The sequence below is a fragment of the Carya illinoinensis genome, chromosome 8 (assembly GCF_018687715.1).
Source record: "Carya illinoinensis cultivar Pawnee chromosome 8, C.illinoinensisPawnee_v1, whole genome shotgun sequence".
Taxonomy (NCBI): Eukaryota; Viridiplantae; Streptophyta; class Magnoliopsida; order Fagales; family Juglandaceae; genus Carya; species Carya illinoinensis.
Genome location: NC_056759.1, coordinates 36,643,700 through 36,661,121, shown reverse-complemented (window position 1 = coordinate 36,661,121; position 17,422 = coordinate 36,643,700). Strand labels below are relative to the sequence as shown.

The 17,422-nt window shown below is 37.6% G+C and overlaps 1 non-coding gene across 1 annotated transcript; it reads right to left on the bottom strand.

The window, feature by feature from the left end:
* Positions 1-385: 385 nt before the first annotated feature.
* Positions 386-492, bottom strand: LOC122274801. Its single transcript, XR_006228345.1, has one exon. It is a non-coding gene; the product is annotated as a small nucleolar RNA R71 (small nucleolar RNA).
* Positions 493-17,422: the final 16,930 nt, after the last annotated feature.

Below are 17,422 nucleotides of genomic sequence, written 5' to 3'. Positions count from 1 at the left end.
AGAAGATCGTGAGGTACTACCACGCACCTTGAAGGACTATGTGCGGCGAGTTGTGAATGGAAATTACTCGAGCATAATGCGCCAGCCAATTAATGCCAACAACTTTGAGCTCAAACCAGCTTTGATTAGCATGGTGCAACAGGCTCAATTCAGTGGATCGCCACTGGACGATCCCAATATTCATTTGGCAATGTTCTTGGAGATCTGCGACACTGTGAAGATCAATGGTGTTACTGAAGACACCATTAGACTGAGATTGTTTCCTTTTTCTTTGAGGGACAAGGCTAGAGGTTGGCTACAATCTCTACAACCGGGAAGCATCGTTAGTTGGCAGGACATGGCTGAGAGGTTTCTTGCTAAATTCTTTCCTCCTGCAAAAACAGCCCAACTCAGGAGTGAGATTGGCCAGTTCAAGCAAAATGATTTTGAGTCACTCTATGAAGCGTGGGAGAGGTATAAAGACTTGGTTCGACGTTGCCCACAACATGGATTGCCAGATTGGTTTATTAAAACTAAATAAATAAAGATAATAAAATAAATGAAAGAGTGAAAGATAGATCTATGGGTTGCCTCCCATAAGCGCTTGTTTTAAAGTCTACGGCCAGACTTTTCAATCCTCATCACTTAGGATCTCCAAGAGGAATAAATGCATAGTTCCTCTCCATTTGCTCTCCATAGTAGTGCTTCAATCTTTGACCATTAACTCTGAAAATATTCCCTGCCTTGTCCTTCAAATCTACTGCTCCAAAAGAGAAAACCTCATGAATTGTATAAGGACACGTCCATCTTGATTTTAACTTTCCTGGGAAGAGTTTGAGTCGTGAATTGAAGAGTAAAACTTGTTGTCCTGGTGCAAACTCTAGCCTAAGAATCTGTTTGTCATGCCACTTCTTCGTCCTTTCTTTATAGATCTTTGCATTTTCATATGCATCATTCCGGAACTCTTCCATCTCATTCAATTGAAGAAGTCGCTTTTCACCTGCTGCCTTCAAATCAAAGTTAAACTTTTTCACAGCCCAATAAGCTCTATGCTCCAACTCCACAGGAAGATGACATGCCTTTCCAAACACTAATCGGTATGGAGACATCCCGATAGGTGTTTTAAAGGCTGTACGGTATGCCCACAAAGCATCATCAAGCTTCTTCGCCCAATCCTTTCTATTGATTTTGACCGTCTTCTCAAGGATGTTCTTGATCTCTCTATTTGAAATTTCAGCTTGACCATTAGTTTGAGGATGGTAAGCAAGTGCTATCTTGTGCTTCACACCATATTTAGAAAGAAGATTCTCAAACAACTTGTTGCAAAAGTGAGTCCCTTCATCACTACTAATAGCTCGTGGAGTGCCAAATCTTGTGAATATGTTCTTGTGCAGAAATATTCATGGATGATTTCTCTGTTTTTGGAAAATCCTTTGAGAGTTGTTTGCATAATTTGGCACGTATTCTCCAGAGATGTGAGGAAAAAAATCTTTTACTTAATTGGGAGAAATGCCAATTTATGGTTACTCAGGACATTGTATTAGGGCATATTGTTTCTTCTGAGGGTATAAAGGTCGACAAGGCAAAGATTGAATTAATATCTAAACTTCCTATCCCTAGGACAGTTAGGGATATTCGTTCTTTTCTTGGTCATGCTGGCTTTTATAGGCGGTTTATTCAAGGGTTTAGTTCCATCGCAAAACCTTTGTGCACTCTTTTACAAAATGATATTGAATTTGTTTGGAGTGATGAGTGCCAAAAAGCTTTTGATACCTTGAAAAAGTCGCTTACCACTGCCCTATTGTGCAACCCCCGCATTGGGACCTTCCCTTTGAGATTATGACAGATGCTAGTGACTATGCCTTAGGAGCTGTTTTGGGGCAGCGAGTGGATAACAGACCATTTGTGATTTATTATGCCAGTAGAACCTTGAATGATGCCTAGAAAAATTATACCACTACTGAAAAAGAATTGCTTGCAGTTGTTTTTGCACTTGATAAATTCCGGGCTTATATTCTTGGTTCTTCTGTTACTATTTTCACTGACCACTCTGCTCTTAAGTATTTGTTGGCCAAGAAAGATGCAAAACCACGCATGATTCGCTGGATTCTATTACTTCAAGAGTTCAACATCAACATAAAGGATAAAAAAGGAGTTGAAAATGTGGTAGCTGACCACCTCTCTAGATTGTCATCATCTCATTCTTCAAATGTCAGCCTTCCTCTTGATGATAGTTTCCCGGATGAGCAGCTGTTTGTGGTTGATGGAGCTCCCTGGTATGCTGATATAGTCAATTACCTGGTTACTGAGCGAATGCCTTCTGAATGGTCAACCCAAGATAAGCGTCGGTTTCTATCTGAGGTAAAACATTTCTACTTTGATGACCCTTATCTTTTCAAGTATTGTTCGGATCAATTGATTCGGAGATGCATTCCTAATGATGAGTTTTCTTCAATATTGAGATTTTGTCATACGGGTGCATGTGGTGGTCATTTTTTAGCAAATAAAACAGTGGCAAAAATTTTGCAAAGCGGTTTTTATTGGCCTTCCATGTTTAAGGATGCTTACAATTTTTGTAAAGCATGTGAGTCTTGTCAAAAGTTGGGAGCCATTAGCAAAAGAAACATGATGCCCCTTTCCCCCATTCTTACTTTAGAAATCTTTGATTGTTGGGGAATAGACTTCATGGGACCTTTTCCGGTTTCCTTTGGAAACACATATATTTTATTGGCTGTGGTCTATGTTTCAAAGTGGGTTGAGGCCATCGCTTGCAAAACCAATGACCATCATGTTGTACTAAAATTTTTACAATCTTTGTTTGCTCGATTTGGCATGCCCAAGGTTATCATTAGTGACGGGGGTTCTCATTTTTACAATAAACCATTTTCTACACTTGTGAAGAAATATGGTATCACACATAGAGTTTCTACCCCTTATCACCCTCAAACTAATGGGCAAGCTGAATTGGCAAACAGAGAAATAAAAATCATTCTGGAGAAAACAGTGAATCCTAGTAGGAAAGATTGGTCGATTAAGCTTCTTGATGCTCTGTGGGCTTATAGGACAGCTTTTAAAACAAATCTAGGGATGTCTCCCTATCGATTAGTTTATGGTAAAGCTTGTCATTTACCTGTTGACATTCAGCATCGAGCTCTTTGGGCCATAAAACATGTTAACATGTCACTTGATAAAGCTTCAGGGCTGAGAAAATTGCAGATCAATGAATTGGATGAAGCTCGTCGGAATGCTTATGACAACGCGCAAATGGCAAAGGAACGCATGAAAATTCTGCATGATCAGAAAATTCATCCAAAGCATTTCACACTTGGCCAGGAAGTTCTTCTTTACAACTCTCGCTTGCATATTTTTCCTGGAAAGTTGAAATCCCGATGGAGTGGGCCGTATATTGTAAAGACCGTTCATCCTCATGGCGCGGTAGACATTGTCAATCTGAAGAATGGTAATAGCTTCACTGTCAACGGACAACGTCTAAAGTCATTTCTGAAGGTCTTTGATCCACATGATGAGATCTTGCTTGTGCAAGACCCCAGGGAAGTGTTTTAAGTTGTTTTTCCTTCTTTACAGTTTTCTTTACTTGCTTTGTTTTTATTTGTTCGTTTGCTTTGATTTTATATTTCATGTTGATTGTTTGTTTTGCTTGCTTAGTTCTGTGCACTTTGTTTTCTTTCGTTCGATTTATTGAGGACTATGTCTCTCACTAGTTGGGGGGTGTGGACTGAAGAAAACGGTGCGTTAGTAGACACTGTAGATAGTTGAAAAAATGATTGGATCCGTCCGTGACCTGACAAGAGTGGCTGGAGATTTGAAAAAAATCGCCTGATGTTGTTGACAAACGAGATTGAAGGCTCCGAGTTTCTAAGAAATGTCATTTTCACCGAAATCACATTACTCTTTGACTTGGATGATAGCTCGTCTGGTTCTTTATGCTATCTCTATAAAATCAGTCCTGAAGTTCATCCAATCCGCATCAAGTTTTCTTCTCATCTCTATAACTCATCTGCATTCTTTCAACATTCTCGTTTTAAGCCTTCTATTCTTTTGTCAATGGCTCATTCTTCTAGCATTTCTCTAGATCCATCCATGAGGTATTCTGCATCTCAACCTCATGTCCTTTCTGCAGCTACCATTGGTGCCATGTTGCAACAAGAGAATAATAGTATGGCTAATAAGTCAGACTCCGATGCTATCTACGACTTGGTGAGTCTTGGGACTCGCTACTCATCCTCTATTGTTGCTTTTTCCCAGCGGGTACAAGCCAAAAACCATGAGGTTGAAAGGCTTAAAGAACAAATTGTTGTACTTCAACGAATTGTTCAAGAGTCTCACATAAGGGAAGGAATCATTCGGCAGAAGAATAAACAATTGAAATCTCTATTAGATTCTTCATTCCGCTTGCCAGTTCCCATGGATAGGGATGACATGATGTTGTATGAAGAGAATGAGCGTCTCAAACATGAGGCTAAAAACCTCAAGTTTATGTAAAAGAAAAAAAAAAATTTCTTTTACTTTCTTGCTTGTTTTGCATTGTTTGTTTTGTTTTTCTTTCTTTTGCTTTTTGTGTTTTTAACTTTGACAGAAATCTACTCCTTGTGTACGCTCGAATATCTCAGGTGAATTTTTTCCTCTCTGTTTAATCATTTTCATCTCAATATATGTTCTACAGTGTTTATCTTGCTCCAATTCATGTCTGTATAACATACATCATCGAATATTCAATTGCTGAACATTGAGGACAATGTCACATTTAGTTGGGGGGAGGGTTTTCTGTTAAAAATGTGTTAAAATTCTGTTAAAAATGTGTTAAAAAAAAATAAATAAAATTTGTGAGGTGCATTGAAACATAAACGATTAACACACACTTCTGGCATGTTTGTTAGATTTGTGTATCTTGGTGGAATAGTTGAGCGGAATTATTTTGTGAAGATTTATTTTCAACCTTAAGCATAGAACATGACTTATGATGCCTCATATTTTGTTGAGGAGTGACTTGAAACACCGGGATGCGATATTTACAAAAATGAGAATTAGTATGATTTATATAGAATGAAGGGCAAGTTTTGAAAGAACATTTTTCACATGCTTACACTTGTAGTGTTCCTCATTAATGTTCATTGATTTAAAACAGGAGAAGTAAACTGCAGGACTACCGAGCCTTATATAAATAAAAAAAAAAAAGAAAGAAAGAAAAGAAAAGAAAAGAAAAGAAAAAGATTGTGTAAGTTTTCCTAAATAAAGGACTAGAAACAGTTACCCAAAACTTTGGGGGTTGAATGATCAACCTTTAAACAGAGTTGGCGTGAAAACTGCTAGTCCCTTAGGCTTTGAGGTAGTTAGAATCAATAATGATTAATCTTAAGGTTGAAAAATCCTATGATAAATCATGTTTATTAGTGAGGAACATACAGAGGTTTAGCCACACACACATATCTGAGTTCTAAGACATTTGCCCCAATTCTATGTGAACAATTACTGAGACTTTCCTTGTGGATACAACTCATGGTGTTGAGTAGTCACGAATCAATTATTTTGTGAGAATTCAGAATTATGTTTGATTGTTTTTGTTTGAATTTCGAGTTTTATGCAATATTCATCTCAATTAATTTCACTATTTTGCTCAAGGATTAGCAAAAAGCTAGTTGGGGGGTGTGATTGAGCTGAAATATTGCACATTTTAGCTATTTAAAACCAATGTATTTTAAATTCATCATGACATTATTATTGGTTTTAAATGGAAAAATGGTTAAAATGAATAAATCAAAGTTGTGATTTTAATTGATTAAAAGCATGAATTTCTGCTTGAATTCTACCAACTATTGATTACTTGCATTCTAGTTCATAATTTTTCTTGCTTTCCATTATCATTTGCATTTGTACCATTGTTTTTCTTGTTCTTCATAAAGTTTCTTGAGCTATCTTTTCATCTTTTGGGTTCAATTCATGAACCTCAAAAGATAGAAACACTTCTTGCCATCTTTGAATGGAAGTTGCTCAAGCTAATTTTGCATTTGTGTTATTTTGTTGTTGAGTGTTTTTTTTTTTCTTTTAATCTCCATCTCCATTTTTCATGCATACCATGGTTCATTATGTTCATACCTTGTTCATACTATGTTTTGAGCTTTCCCACCATTCAAACAATCCCAATTCCATCTAACCTCATACACGGCTACACCAATCACCCCACAAATCCACCAACTCATTTCCAAGCCACCTAAATTATACATTAGTTGGAAGGCTACTTGTTTGGCTTAACTTACATCGGTTGGTGCAGCTAAATTAAGGTGAGGAACATGTGATGAAATGAAGGAAGAAAAAGGCAGCTACTGTCCACCAACTGCTGCTGCCCACCGAAATGAGGAACATGTGATGAATTAGTGAAATCAAAGGCTGTTGCTGTCTCCACCGAAATGAAGGAAGAAGAAGGCTGCTGCTCCACCAAATTTAACATTGAAAAAGTCAGCCTTTGTCCACCGAAATGAGAAGAAAATATAGAGAAACATGTGCTGAAATTAAAGTGCATGATGTGCTGATTTTTCTAGGGTTGAAAGCTGGAATAAATTTAATTGGTTGGGATTTGTTTTGGTTGATTGTAAAGGGAAGAGTCGGCTGCTTATGATATGAAAAGTCAGTGCATGATTAAGGGGGAATGAATTGTGCTGAAGTTTTGTGCTTGACTTGTAGAGAAGGAGCCGTGCTTGAGTTTTCAATCAAAGGAAGGAGCCGTGTAAATCAATGGAGTTGTGCTGGACGAAAATGAGTGCAGGAGAGAGATGATTGAAAGGGGAATGAATTGAATCAGTTTGGACCGGTCAAAGCAGTAGGTGAATGAATTGTTGTGTGCTGAAATTGAAATAACAAATTGAAGAAACAAATTGAAGAAGTCGGCTGGAGAGGCAATGAAGAAACCGTGTATGAATTTGCATGAAGTTAGGCAACAAGTTAGGCAACAAGTTAGGCAATAAGTTAGCAAGAAGTTAGGCATGTTGGACTTGGTTGTTTGGTTTGAATTAATAAACCAATTGAATAAAATAAGAAAAGAGGAATGCAATGCAAGACACAAAATAATTAAAGAAGAATGCAAGTGGCCGAAATTGAGGTGTGAAATGCAAGATTGAAGTATGAAACCAATTGAAGTGTGAAACCAATTGAATGAGAGATGAACTAGCCAAGATGTTCAGCTATAAAATGAGGTGCACACCGAAGCTTAAAAGAGAACATGGAGGACAACTCAATCTTAGAAAAACACAACTCAACACACACAATTTTCTGCTATATACTTGAAAGAATTAGCTCCTTTTTGTTTTAAGAAATTTTGTTTCTCCTTTTAGTTTCAAAGCTTTGTTGTTTTAGCAATTTTTTTAGTGTATTAATATTTGTTCTAGAATTGTATTTCATTAAGTGTAATACCTTAATTTCCATTAAGTTACTAGTTTGTTTCATTACTAGTTTGTTTCATGTAACAAAAGAAATTGTTTTAGAAGTTTTAATCAAGTGTGCTATTTTGTTTCATAAAGAATTGTTTTAGAAGTTCTAATTAATTGTGTTACCTTAATTTATTGAAAGAAAGGTTTGATTTTAAGCTTTTGTTTTTGTTTTTGATTTTTCTAAATATCATACGTGAAGAGCAGAGGAATTGTTATAGAGTTTTTATTAAAGGTTTAGATATTAATTTTCAAGAGTGATACATAAGAAATTGTTCCTTTTTGTTTCGAATTTCAATTGAATCGTGAAAGGACGTTTTCGTTTGGACTTTTCGTTCCCTATTTTATTTAACTACAGTTTAAAGTTTATAGAATACTTTTGAGTTTCTGTTTACTTATTTCGTGTTATTTATTTTTCTTACTTCTTTAAGTTTTCATTTAATAGTAATTACAACTGTTATGTGTTGTTTTGAGAATTCGTGATTTAATTACAAAGATGAATTCTAGATTCTTGGTTTTGGGCATTTTAAATTTTCCGTTCATGTTTTGTCAATTACTTTCTAATTTAGTTTAATGCTTAATTTAGTTTTATTAATTTCTGAGTTTAATTTATTAGTCCTTTACATTCCAATCCAACAAACAAAAAATTCAAAAGACATGAATCTAGTCTATGACTAGTACCCTTTTCCATCCATTGCATATACCATCATTTTAATTTCTCTTTGTGAAGTTTTTCAAATTTTTTAACGAGTTTAATTTTAAGCAACTTTCCCTGAGGAGACGATCTAGGAATTTATTCCTAATTATTACACGACATCCTCCTGCACTTGGGATAGCATTAGTGCTACTCATTTTTGAGTGAGTCAAACTGTCAAGAAGGCCTGAAGCTATGGTGTAGAGATCTTCACAAGTGCAACAGGGAATCCCTATAGTCGAAATTTGACATGCTAAACCATCTCAAAGAACAAAATGAAGGACAACTGCATGCTGAAATTATAGACCTTTAGAGGGAAGTGGACATTCTGCTTTGAGAGGAAAACTCTAAGTGGCAACAAAGAGCTAAACAAAATTGGCTTTGGGAGGGGGATATGAACACTGCCTTCTTCCATAAATGTGCCAGCAAAAGAAGAAAGCAAAATACCATCTCCAAGATTTTCAATAAGGCAGGTCAGGAGCTAACATGTCAATAGAAAATCAGTCATGAGTTCCAACAATACTTCCAGAATCTGTTTACCTCATCCAACCCCATTGGCATAGCTGAGTGTCTCGCAGCCTTGCCTAGTAAACTCAAAATAGAAATGAGGGCAATGCTCTCCCAATCTTTCTCTGAAACAGAAGTGAAGGAGGTTTTGATTAGCATGGATCCACTGGGATCCCATGGTCTAGATGGATTTCCAGCTGTGTTCTTCCATGATCATTGGTCCACGGTGGGCACAAGAGTCACTAGAATAGTACTCTCAATTCTCAATGGTGGCAAGTGGTCAAATGGAGTGAATGATACATTTATTGCTTTAATTCCCAAGAAAACCACTCCCTTGCAGGTGACTAGCTTCAGGTCCATTAGTTTGTGCAATGTTTTCTACAAAATCATTACTTAAATTATGGCCAGCAGATTAAAGTTAGTCCTACTATCCCTAATATCCCCCACACAAACAGCATTTGTCCCTGACAGGCTAATAACAGATAACATCATAGTGGCTTTCAAGTATCTCTGTATAATGAAGGCCAGATGTAAAGGAAGGGATGGATTTATGGCACTTAAACTCGATATGAGCAAGGCCTAAGACATGAGAGAATGGCCTTTTTTGAGGTCTTTTATGAAACAACTTGGCTTTGATCAACATTGGGTGGATTTGATAAGGAGTTGTATAGAGACAGTCTCTTACTCCATTCTCATTAATGGAGACTCATAAGACAGCTTCCACCCACACGAGGTCTCAGGCAAGGGGAACTCCTATCCCCTTACCTGTTTATATTGTGCACCAAAGTCCTGAGCTACATCTCAACAAAGCTGAGTAGTCTAAGATCATCACTGGTTTGCCCATTAGAAAGAATAAACTCTCTATTAATCATCTATTCTTTGTAGATGATAGTATACTCTTTTGCAAAGCCAATTCAATTGAATGAAGCAACCTATACTACCTGCTTGACAAGGAGAAAACTTCAATCTTTTTCAGCACCAACACCAGAGAGGAAACCAAATAGATTATCACCACTATTGCAGGGATAAGGGGCACCACTTCCTATGAAAAATAACTAGGCCTTCCTGCTTTAATTGGAAGATCTCGAGCTCACTCTTCCAAGAGCATCCCAGACAAGGTGCAAGCAAAGATCTCAAACTGGAAAAAGAAGTTCCACTCCCAAGTAGGTAAAGAAGTACTCATTAAAGCCGTCATTCAGGCCATACTAGCTTATAGCCTTGGCATTTTCAAGCTACCCAGGTAGCTAGTTTATGAATTTAAAAAAATGGTGAGGAACTTCTAGTGGGGTCAGCAATCTTAGGAGCACAAGATACATTGGGTGAAATGGAACCAAATGAAAAGGGCTAAAAATTAGGGTGGTCTTGGCCTAAGGGATTTTTCCAATTTCAACCTAGCCCTATTTGCTAAACAAGGGTGGAGATTAGTCTCTAATCCTAACTAACTAGCTGCACAAGTGCTCAAGGAAAAGTATTATCCTAACAAGCCCTTCCTTACTGCAAAACTGGGTTAGAATACCTCATATCTGTGGCAAAGTTTCCTGGCTGCAAGCTCTCTGCTCTTGGAGGGGATGATTTGGAGGATTGGAGATGGCGAGACAGATGAGATATGGAAGGATAAATGGCTTCCCAAGCAGAACACTTTCAAGCCTCAAGACTCAATCAGATTTCTACAAGTGGACTCAAAAGTCTCGATCCTTATAGACAAGACTACACACTAGTATAAGAGGGACTTGGTTTCCTCTATGTTCACCAAGGGAGAAGCATAATTGATCTTGAAAATCCCACTTATCCCTTTTCCTAAGCTTGACAAGCTATAGTGGAGATGCACCTCATCAGGCAATTTTAGTGCCAAGTCAGCCTACCATCTCCTCACAGAACTGGATTACCAAAAAATGGGGCAAACCATGGATCAAACTCTAGAATTTAAACATTCCCAATGCCACAAAAACCTTCCTTTGGAGAGCCTGTCTCGATGCTTTACCCACCCAAGCCAACGAGGAAGGTGATAGAGGATCCAGCATGTCCAATATGCCAATAGGTTCCAGAGACCACTGAACATGTCCTATGGGATTGCCCTTCTGCAAGAGATGTATGGGCAATGAGCAGCAGGAAACTACAAAAGGTAAGCATGCACTCCCCTCACTTTGTAGAGATGGTTGAAAGTTTTGCTGAGTCCTTGGGTCCAGAAGAGATGCTAACTTTTTCCATCACCTCATGGTACATTTGGAAGAGAATGAATGAGATGGTCTTTAAGGGACTCCTTACACACCCCTCTAATGCGGTCCAACAATCCCTATAGTTAGTAGAAGATCTCCTACTGCTCAACTTACAAAAGACGCCTAAGTTAACTGGCCAACATCAGAACTCACACTGGGAAGCCCCCCCAATGCAAAGTTAAGCTGAATTGGGATGCATCAATTGATAAGGCCTCATGTAAGGTGGGAGTGGGTGTGATTATTAGAAATTGGGAGGGCCATGTGCTAGCAACCCTTAGAATGAAGCATGATTTATTTCCGAATCCACTCATGGAAGAAGCTTTTGCAACTCTTCTGGCAGCCATCTTTTGCAAGTCCTCAGGCTATCGGGACATCATTTTGCAAGGAGACTCCTTACTAGTAGCCTTAGGTCTCACCTCAAAGTCAGATGGCCTCGCTTATGTAGGCCAACTCATTGGAGACACTAGAGACACTCTCAACTCATTTACCTCATGGTCAACAAGGCATATTGTTAGAGTAAATAATGAAGTTGCTCATGCCTTAAGCAAGGAAGCTCTTAGCATTAGTGGTTGTACCATAACTTTTGCTTCTATTCTGCTTTGTATCCAAACTTTGATTCAATGAAATTAATACAAGACTCTTTTCAAACAAATAAAGTAGGATGAGTTAGATATATATATATATATATTATATTTATCCCCAAACTTATAATGAGGAGAGTGAATGTGATGTAGTTTTAGTTGTGTCTAAAAATATTAGTTTTACCTGACTTGATTGACTCCTTTTTTTCCTTCATATCTGAGAATGGCAAGTCTCTTTTCAAGAGTTGGACATATTCAAACGCTAGCTGAATTCTTTTGCACAAAGTTAAGATTAGTAAATTATTATGGATCTTCTAGTCTAAGACACCGGCCCTTTCTCTGATCATAATATTATATAGGACTATTCACCCAATGCTTTCTGAACTGAAAACAATATTTTCGACCCGGCCCGAAACCTTTCCCGTTTATGAGATTTTGTTTCGACTCGAACTGGCAACAATTGCTTTTTTGAACCGTATTGTTCGGCTTATTTCTGACCCAAACCGTCATTGTCTTGTCCAATTATACTAACTAGTTTCTTCCCTGCACTTACAGAGAGCATTGAAAAAGAAAACATCATATGCTAGAATCTTCCAAGAATAACCAGGTAGTAGAATATCATCAAGGAACTTTTGGGCAGCAACATAAAGCCATTGCAAGCCCCAAGACAAGCACTACAAGTAGCAAAAAAAATGCATATTATCATTCAAGGATCCTATAGCAATTGAAAAAGAGAGAAATGGAAGCACCAATTGAGTCGAGTGGCATTACTAAAGAAAAATGGCTTGACCAGGTGAAGAAAAATTGGAAAACTTCTGTAAATACCCAAATCCCATACTCTTCTCAGCAAATCTCCAACAAATTAGCAGACCACGCCTGAGCCAATAAGAAACAAGATTCCTCTCTTCTTCTTCACAACACTCATATTCTTCCTAAAATCCATGTTCTTGAAGATTCATAAATAGAGAGAGTCGATATGCCAACCACGTTTCTAAAATCCATGTTCCATGTTCCTGAAATAGAGAGAGTCGATGTGCCAACCATGCAAACGGATTCGAGAGTCAGAGAGCAATAGAAACCCCAATTGCATGAGCAGCAAGTCTGCAAGAGAGGGTCAATGAGAGAAGAGAGGGATGTTACGAGATGCTTAATGTTATGAAATGTGAGATGAATGACGAATCAACGCAGTGGGTTTCAATAAATGACACTGTTTATTAACAGAAGACTGGTTAATATTAAAAAAGAAATGAAAATCAAATAATTACCTGTTTTCGTACCGATTATTTTAGGAAGGATTTAGAATGCTCCGAGTTTCGATCCGATGGGTTTTTTGGTCAGGTAATTTATTTTGGGTCGGGTCGGAAGGATTCGACTTACATCTTTTTTGAACAACCCTAATATTGAAAAGTGCTAAAGTCAGGCATACTTGGGGGAGGCTGTTAGGGACCTCGATCAAGTCCCTAAATATTATGATCTTTTGGTCTCGCTTTGCATTGTGATGACCGAATGTTCCTCATCGTCTTGCTTGGTCTTGGCAATGAAAGGTTCCTAGGTTAATGATGGTATGGTGTTTAGTGATAGATTTGATGATGATAATGAGTCCGAGTGATCTAAGTGATGAATTTGTGTGTTTGATGCACTGTAGGACGGCTTGAAGATGACCCTTGGTGTTGGCAACATTTGGATGATGATTAAGGTTGGTATGATGAAGTGAGGCTAGGGTTTGAATGGTGAATGAATAGGGTTGCGAATTTTGGAAGAGTTTTTTTGGGTAGTCTAGGGTTTTGGTTAGATAAAAAATGGAAAGAATCTTAGGGTTTGTGATGTGTAGGATGAGATCTAAAAGTGTATGAAGTGTTTTAGGGTTTGAGGGAATGATTTAGGAATTGGTGGAGGCTAGGGTTACAGTTTGCTAAAATAAAGAAAATCCTTATGGGAATTAGGGTTTTTGGCTAGAATTGTTGGAGACAATAGATCTAGGATAGATCTAGGGTTTTATGGCTTTATGGAATAGATCTATGATGAGATTTGGATCTATGGAGGCTTATGAAGTGTTTGGTAGGTAGGAAAGTATATGGAAAGTACGTTGTAATGGGTATTTTTGCTAGATCTTTTGGGAATGGTAGATCTAGGATGTTATATGAATGAAGAACTAAGGAATTATGGAATTGGAATGGGCTAGGCTTGATTTGTGTTTGGAATATGAGAAGATGCAAGAAAATTTAAGATCAATGGGAAATTAGATGAACAAGTAGGAAAATATATATGAACAAAGAATAAATGACTCAACAAAGGAAAGATGAAGACTCTTTTTGGTATATATGGATATTTTGAGAAATCAAAGAACAGTAAGAATAATGCTTAGGATATGATTGATATGCAAGAAAATATAAATGAACAAATTAGGAAATAAACAAGAACAAATATATGTAATTGAATGGAAAAAGGAAAATAATCATAAGATTGATAAATTATTCATCACCGATTCACAAATTACATGGTGATGAAAAAGATAGATAAATAACCACCTATTCACGAATTGTAAGGTGATGATCCTCTCATTGGGATTCACGAATTGCATCTAAGTAGCCCAAGTGCCAAGCACTGAAAGAGATCTCAATAACAAATAATCCATCCTCTAGGGAATTTTCCAAAAAATGTAAAATGAAATGCTAAGGGCCATATTTATAGACTAACATAGTTGGAAACCCTAATAGGTTCCCTAAATAATGAAATGACTAAAATAAAAATAAATAAATAAATGATAGTGGCGTGGGGCCCATGGGGCACACAGCAATGGCCCTTGGTGGCCTAATCTAGCACATGGCATGGGCCATGGGTAGGCTGTGCATGTGGCTGACATGGCCCAAGCATGGACTTGGGCGTTGGGCCACCCAATGGTGCTGCCTGACATGGCTGGCATGGCCAAGGCAGGTGGCCTGGGGGTTGGCTTGCTGTGGCGTGCCTGTTGGTGTGTCATGGCCCAAGCATGGGCCAGGGCGTTAGTGCTGCTGGGCATAGGCAGGTGCCATGCACAGGGATGGCACGGCCTAGGCAGGGGCCTAGGTGCTATAATTGTGGGGCATAGGTAGGGGCCATGCACAGGGCTGGCATGCCTAATGAGGCACGCCACTAACCTCGCTGCATACGCTGGTGATGTCATGGCATGGCCCTGCATGGCCCAGGTAGGTGGCCTAGTCATTGGTGCTACAAGGCATGGCCTGGAGCCATGCGCTGGATGGCATGCCTGGTGGGGCATTCCATTAGCCTCGTTACTGCTACTCTGCATTTTAGGCATGTCTTGCCATGGCCTTGGCGTACTAATGGCCAGGCCATGGGTTGTCAAGGGCATGTCATGACTGGGCCTTTGGCATGCCTGCTAGGTGTTGTCGCGTGTCAAGGGCATGTCATGGTTGGGGCCATGGCATTCCTGCTGAGCTGTCCTGGGCATGTCATGGTAGGGGCCATGGCATGCCTGCCGCATGTTTGTGGTGCTGACATAGGTGTGCCATGGCATGCTGACAACATGTCTGTGCGGCTGACGTTATGGGATATAAGAATCCAAAATGACTTGCATGCATATATACAATATTCTAAGAACAAATCTATTTATCATCCATTTTTTCATCATCATATCATCATTCTATGATTTGGTATTAGATGATATATTCACAAGTGAAATATAATAAATAATCTTTAATCATCTAAACCACATTATGGGATGATGAGAGGATGATAAGAATTAGAATGATGAGTATTATTAATACTAAATGTTCTAATATTAGTATATAATACATACGTATTTGTCTCATATATATGTTTGTTGCGTGAATTACAATTTTATAGCATAACCCACTACTATTCCTAATAAAATCACTCCTACAGCTTGCCCTCCACGGGGGAAATTAAGGACCCTTCATACACGTTTCTAAAACAGACCTTGTAAAATATTTTTGTATATATTTATATATGTTGCTTGCTTAGAAAGATAAGTCTCATCAATATTTTGTATTAAAATATAAGCTGCCTAAATGAGAATCAATGCATAGATTGAGAACTTGAAGTAACCATATAAGGATGGAAAAAAAAAAAAACGATAAATTGGACATGTGGGTTTGGTTAAGTACCAAGTTTGGTTCGATTCGATACCGGTTTTATTTTTTATTTTTTAAACTGATTAAAATCGATCAAATTCCGATTTTCCTTCTTCTAACACTGAACCGAACCAGACCGGTTCATATATATATATATATTTTAATTTATTATATTATATAAATTATTTTTATATGGTTTTTTTATATGATATATAATATATATAATTATATAAAATAACTTTGTATTATATGATAAATTACTAATTAATATAATATTAAATTTTAAAATCCTATATCATTATAGTCTATTGTATTAATAGTTATACTAATACTATATCACTATATTATTATATACTATAATAATTATATTATATATACTATTTAAAAAAAGTGAAAAAACTAGACCAGGCGAGACCGAAATTGGCACAACTTGAAGTATAGGTTTATGAGTGTAACCGGTGCGAAATCTGTTCTTTATATCTCAAAATCAGTATATACAGGTTCGATTCTAAGATATGTCTAAAACTAGACCCATTACACCCTTGCATATATCAAACAAGCTGTCCATCATAGAGTTTTAACTTTGAGTACTACATATCATGTGATGAAGTTTTGTGTATATAATTTTTTTTAAGGGAAATTGTCATTATTCATTCATCAAAGAAACTTACATTGATGACCGGATACATTCTGTGATGTCCTCATATCAAACATGACATCATAAACAAAAATAATGTATTTGGGTCTCCACCGGTATAGTATTTTCTTTTGTGATTGGTTTGGTGGTCTTCACTATTATTGATACTCTCTATAAACAAATGTCCAAGAGACAACAATCTGTCCAAAGAGAGACTCAACCTCACCCTCCATAGAAAGAGATGACTCAACCTCTACAGACAAACTCTGAGAGACGAACTCTTTTTTTACTTTAATTAACAATAAAGAAACAAAAAAGGAAAGCAGTAAGATATATGCAAAAAAGGACGTATTACAGTTTGGATCAAATCTGGTAGATTTCGGAATCTGTGACATCCCAAGAAGGCAATGCACTTGTCTATTTTCAACCACAAATGTTAGATTTGACAGGTTTGGTGGTGGTGAGTCCAGTGATCTGATGCGTGTGTAGAGAAGAGCTGCCGGAAGGGGTGGCGCATGAGGACCACTAGTAGATGTACATAGACGGACCGTGAGAACCACACGTGGTGATTTTTGCAAAACCACCACTTTTCTCCAAATAATTTTCAACCTGTGAATCTACTTGTGCCGTTCGTGTCTCTCGAGAGTTGCCGGAAAAACCTATAGATCTGTCGGAAACCTATAGATCTATCTTTTTTAGTCTTGAAGAAAGCAAAATAAAACTAAGTAAAAGAAACCTCGATAAACAAGATGGGTGAATGGAGGAAGGAGTGAAGGAGAGGGAGGAGGAGGAGGAAGCTGAGGCCTGCTCTCCCTCCAACGAAAATTAGATCTAGAGCCTTTGAGTTTTCACAAGAGAGAGAGGGAGAAGGAGTCACATTCTCTCCATGCTTTGTATATAAATCTAGTATACACAGACAAGTATACACCACAAATTATTTGAGAATTGCAACACCTGTTGCTCTTCACAGGTAAACCTTCACAGAAATATAAAAAATAAAGTTTGTACTACTTCTTGGACACATTATGATATTACATTTTGTTGGTTTGACGCAACATTTTTTTATAACTATAGTATACACACGGGCCAGTATACACAACAGATTATTTGGGTATTGGAGCGACTGCTCCTCCATTGCCGGTAGTGTCGACGTGAAACACTGATGTTGTTTTCTAATCTTTTATTGTCGTTCTTACTAAGCATTGTTTCATTATGTCCAACCATCTCAATTGCATCTCTCAGATTAGGATGATTATCAAGATAAGTGTAAATGGT